Below are 6,017 nucleotides of genomic sequence, written 5' to 3'. Positions count from 1 at the left end.
ACTCCTATCTTCTCCACCAACTCGTAACCCTGGGATTGACAGCTGGGCCCTGTGGGGAGTACGATGAATAATTTGTGCGCGGAAAGAGCTGCAGGCGGGCGGAAAATTCTTAGACAAAAGTAATAAAATGGTGGAGTCAACAGCTTCATGAACTATTTATCTTTCGGGAACCGATATGTCCTCCCTCAGTCTCTGTCTGTACCGCTCCACTCCAGCCACCTTGGTTGTCAAAGCCTGCGGCCGTCCAGGCTTTATTGAAACTTTGATTCAGTTTCCCAAGTTGTCACTTTCTAAGGACTGTGTGCAATAAAGGAGACAGGTTATTGGTGAGAAGAACAGAGAAAGGGACTAATGAAAAAAAACAGAAAGCTTTACTGGAAAGGAAAAGCAAAGAAACAGCACTCTAACAGTGTGATGTGAGCTGGGAAGAAACACAAAAGTTGACAATGATCAATAACATTAATATGGGCTGCTGGAGACGGTCTGCTTCAGGCAGATTAACTATCTGCTGGTGAAAAAGACAATAGACAGCAGTGACAGAGTAAAAGCTATTGTGTGATACTTAGCCTTCAAAAAGGGTTTGTGGGCCTGCAAGGGTGATTTATCAAATACAGGTTTAAAGTTCCATGTGTATAAAACCACGTAGTTGAAATAATCCACATTTTGGCACTTAAAAAGCCTTAATTTACAGGAGTAAACTTCTCTTGGAAGGCTTCAGGAGAGTGTATTGACTGTTCCAGCTGGGTTCACTCAGCCTGTCACTGATGTTGCATAACCTCGTGAAAACCCAGAGTTTTAATATACTCCCCTCCTATTATATCAGAGAGCATTGAACATTGAGTGAAAGTTATAGTCTTATTACTGAGGGCAATACAAGAACTGAATGCAGTGCAAACTGACGGCAGATATGAAAGCATACTGAGGCGTTGCTCAGCACAGGCTATAGGCATATTGTTTGCCCCCCCCCTCCAATCCCCCATCCCTTGTTATTTAACTCTCACCTGGTGGATATTCAGACTTGATGGATATCTGACAGTTAACTAATCTCATCCACCTAACTGTTACATCAGGATAATTGTTTGGAAAACTACTGAGCTCCGTTTATCGCCCATTAAATCCGTATTAATGAGTGTCGGCATTCATAACGTGCAAATACACGTGACCTTACGTGCTTTTTTTTTTTTTACTAGCAAACGTATGTCTGCGTGAAACTAATGTTTCCTGTAACCAAATTATCGCAATTGTGGTCAAAGAGGTGTTTAAGGTTCATAGGACAATCGGGCTGAACATTGAAATGGCACAATGGGTTGTATATGAAATCAATAAACGATCTTGTTTACAATCACCCTTCATCATTTCTCCAGCTCTGTGCATTAGATTATGACCAACCCTGTCCTTCTAATCACTAGGTTAATATCTTCAACACTGCAATTGGCCTACAACCTAAAAAAAAAAATGCAGTTTTACACTCGAAAGATTGTAGCTCACTCAGTCCCATTTGAAATACCTTTTTAAAAGGGCTCATTCAATAAGAAGAGACCATTAGAAGAGTGGACAACGATGTATTAAAGTAATGACAGTTTGACTTGTAGGTTTTGGCGGTTAGACTCCAACGATGAGAGGTCACTTTGTAGAGTGATGTACCAAATGGATGTAGGAGAGATAGGACGGCCCCCCTCCCCACCCCACCCCCACGGAGCCTAGACGCTGAAGGTGATGGAGCGAAGTATGCAGAGTTTGAAATTTGTGTTAATGTAACGCCAAATGATAACGGAAGACATCCGAGGGCACTTAAGGAACCCAACAAATCCCCCATGAGCAGCAGCTGGGAGGGAAAAAAACCCTCCCTTTTTAAAGAAAGAAAAACCTCCTACAGCATGAAGGAAAAAAAACTCCCCACATACATACAATACAATACACCACAAAACTGCTTTTTTTTTTTTTTTTTTTTAGGTTTGTCAGGAGATCAGGGCTGACTGATGTGAACTTCTGTGGAGATTCTCAGGAAAACCAGATGGATCTGGGGGTGATGGGGCGGAGGAGGGTTGCGCATCAGGAGGTCTGAAAGGCAGAATTATGATGATATTTGAAGAACAGGGACGACAACTGATTGGCTCGAAAGCGTGGGCAGAGAGATCATTGGCCAGATAAGGCAAGAATATGAATGACTGATATGACGGCGTGGGAAAGCGGAAGTGACGCGGAATATCGCGCAGCAGGATTAATTCACAGAGGTGGAATCAATACCATGACGCGAGGTTAAAGATCTTTCTTAATGAATTTACGAAAAAAAATGTCATCACACTCCATAAAATGCACTTTCCAAAAAGTGATTGCAGCTCCTTAACGCTGAAAAGCTGTTTTCACAAAGCCATACCTTTTGCTTTTACCTCAGACATAAAGTTATGTGTAACCGATTTGCATCAGATCCAGATTAGAGCAGCTGAAGTGGGCGACTGGGTGATACAGTTTAAACAGGCAATCGGTTTTTGACACATCACAGACAGTCGAGTTTGTTAATGCGTATAAGGACGATGACAAACACACTGGGGAGAAATCAAACTCCTCACTGACTGATATGGAGAAAACAAATCTATTTATTGAATTTTAAAGAGATACAGGAAATAAGAGCATTTGACCGACCAATGGAGTAATCTGACCCAGTTAGTGACAAACATCCACGTTCATAAGGCTCGTCCCACTGTTACATCCAGCCCAAAAAAAATACACTATCCAAACTCACTGACTGAATTTAAGTCTTCAAGATCAATACGAGGTAATGTGCAGACATAGTGGGTCTTTATCACATGGTGGTTGGCGCGATTCTCTGTGGCCTTGTCCTTGCATTGTCCATTTATTATATGCATTTTTCACCCAAAAATTGCTATTAAAATATAGCCAGTCGACACTCCAGTATCATCTGGCGTGAGTAATGCTCCCCACGCTATTACCCTTTGCAACAAAGGGTTGCATATCAACCTTTATAGTACCCTGCATGGCATATTTTCATTTCTGTCATTAATCTGTTTTCCTAGACATAGTTTTTGCATTTCTGCCTCTGTATTGGATTTCATTTGTTTTCAGGGATATTATGTTTTGCCTCTCTGAAGGCTCTTAATTAGGGTCCGACCGATGGTGCTGACCCAAAAAAATGACTTTTAGGTCACTTTTTGCTATAGTATGACTTTTTTTCTAAATTTAGACAACATTCTGTAGCATGACTTTAAAAAAAAAATCATAACAAAGTGGGGGATCAAACCCTAAACCTCCTTAATGAGAGGCAACAACACTAACCACTGCACCAGCAATCTTTACAGGAATTAATTTTACATTGTGACAAATATTTATCTGACTGCAACCTATAACTCCACTGTCCACAAATATTCATTCAAATGCAACCAAAATTGCCACAGAACTTCTTTAGATAGTAGATATATGTGTTTTCAAGGGGGTCTGCAGTGATATTAAATATCTTCCTGTAATGTGCAGTGTATGCAAAACTTTTTCAATTTCTCCAAATGTTTCAACTTCACTAAAAGTTGAATCAGCATCAACAGACCAAGGTGGAATCTGAACCATTAATAGCAACCTGGGTGAAGGAGAATCTTTTACCTGTTGAGTTAACCAGACTGTCGGTTGAGTCACTGGAAGCTCTGAGTGAACTCCGTGAAACTCTTTCTCCGTCGCGACTCTTTCTTCAGCGCTGAAGACAGTGCAGCGATCTACGATGCTGCTTCAGAGCTGGAAACGACCTCTTGAGGAAGTGGGTTCGAGTCCCCCTAAGGGTAAGCCACACAGTTTTGGATTTGCGGTTTCAATGCAGTCATACTAATACTTAACCAAAAGTCAACAATACTAAAAAAAAACTAATATCATTCAAAAACTCAAAACAAAAATTAAAATCAACAACAACAAAAAAAAGGGTGTGTCTACATCTATGATTTCTGTTCGAATTACCACAAACTTTATCCCCCAAAATCCCATTAATACATTTTAATGACTTTTCTTTTATCATATTTCGGACGACATGCTATAGATGACACACGAGTGCAGTGGTTAGAGCAGTTGCCCCACAGTGAGAAGTAACTGGGTTCCATCCCCACTTGAGGTATGCATGTTAGTTCAGAGAAAGGTAAAACTCTAAAAAGTCATACAATAGCATGTTGTCCAAAAAGTGACACAAGAATAATTTTTGTATATAGTATACAGGACGATGCGGCTAAGTTTGATGTTTCGCCGTGACACAGGAAGTTGATGTTTAAGATCAAACGATGCTCCAAACCTCACGAAGCTTTGCACATGCGTCAGGCACCAACTTTCATGAGTTTATGAAGATGTTTAAGCCGCCAAAAAAAGGCAATTTTTTTTTTTTAAAGAATAAGTAACGAGGTCGAGAAAAAAAATTTAAACTGCAAGCGGGAATATGCGGACCTTTGCGTGCTGCAGCGTGCGAGGGTCCGCGTATCACTGCTTGCAGTTTAAATTCATCAATGTCTTTGTTCATCATACATCAAAATAAGTGCAATTTCATTGAATTCAAATCAAATGCAATCAAATACGCAATCACCAATTCTCTTAGTCCCTCTCCAAGTTCAAATACCAATGTGAAGATAAATAAAGTAAAGAAATAAGTGATCTGATGCAGCTGGTGTTTTTTTCAGAATGCCAGTAAGGCATCGTCAAACACATGAACATCTCTGTTTCCATGTATCACATGCCTGCCTCCTATGATCCATCTCAAGCTTTTAACAACAGCGAGGTCAAAATAGAGGAGTCCCTGTAGCATCCCCGTCAGTAAGCTGACCCGCAGTTAAGCAGAGTCACTTAAGGGTGAGTCCTGTACTGTAACTGGGATGACTCTGCTCTGAGTGCTCTTTCGCTGCCTCACTCGCTTCTCCACCGCTTGCATTGTCCATGAGTTGAACCCATCACACGAGCCGGTAGAGAAGACGGGAAGTTCACAGTCCTACTTTTACGTCATGTTTTATTTAAAAGAATTGTGATGAAACATTAAATTCCCTTAAAACCCTTTTCTCATGCAAGAGGCTGAGGGGGGAACTTTACTGATGGTTAAAGCGTGGACTCATCGCAGGGCGCTCCTAATGCAGTCAATCATTACCTATCCAAAATATACTGCTGCTTTCTGTTTGCAAAGGAGTGCAAACGCTGAAATAAGAAAAAACAAACGGCCAACAAATACAAAAAGCTCATGAATGCGACTGCTGTTGCTGTTGGAATACACTGTATTAAGCATAGGTTTAATGTCAACTTAAAAAAGGGTTGCTTAGTTTGAAAACAAATTTCCATTCCCATTTGTCGATTAATCTATTCTTAAAAACCTACACAGTCTGAAACAAACCTCTTTGGTTAATCAGCAAAAACCTTTTTCCTGTCATACACAGTGACATGGTTTATATGATAAAAAGCTTCTTAAAGGTTACCCCACAGAATTAAAGCACTCAAGCTGTGACTATGTTGGCTCTATAGATAAAGACAAAGAAAAACAGCCACCGTCGCCTCCACCTCATACAGTTGATTTATTGCCCTTTCACTGCAGGGAACTGAACACTGGGTTTTGGTCACTTTCCATATTACTACGCCTTGAACACCAGCTGCTCTGTCAAATGATTGTAGATATTTAGTGTATTCTGCAAAACGCTTTTATGAAATTAAATGAAACGCACGTCGCAACCCAAAAAACATGGCAAAACGTAAACATTTGTAGCGATGCAGGATAAAAAGAAACTAATAACATGTATTAGTGCGATGCCACTTTAAAACACGGAAAACGATTACATTGACATAGGATATGGTGCAAATAGCTGCTCCACACTTGAGAAGCAGGTTTCTCACCTTTTTCTTTGGAAGCGGGGTTATGTCAGTCGACCTGTGAGCCGATAACAGACCTGAATGTGTTTGTCATTGTTCTGGGCTGAATAAAATGTGAAGGTGAGCCAGCGGGTAGCTGCTGTTAAAACAGGCAGGATTGATGTGCTCACAGCAGACGACCTCGCCGT

This window comes from Embiotoca jacksoni, unplaced genomic scaffold, assembly GCF_022577435.1.
Source record: "Embiotoca jacksoni isolate LCO1_2020_lvr unplaced genomic scaffold, fEmbJac1.0.p SCAF_24, whole genome shotgun sequence".
In the NCBI taxonomy this organism is placed as follows: domain Eukaryota; kingdom Metazoa; phylum Chordata; class Actinopteri; family Embiotocidae; genus Embiotoca; species Embiotoca jacksoni.
Note: the sequence above shows the minus strand (reverse complement) of the source record.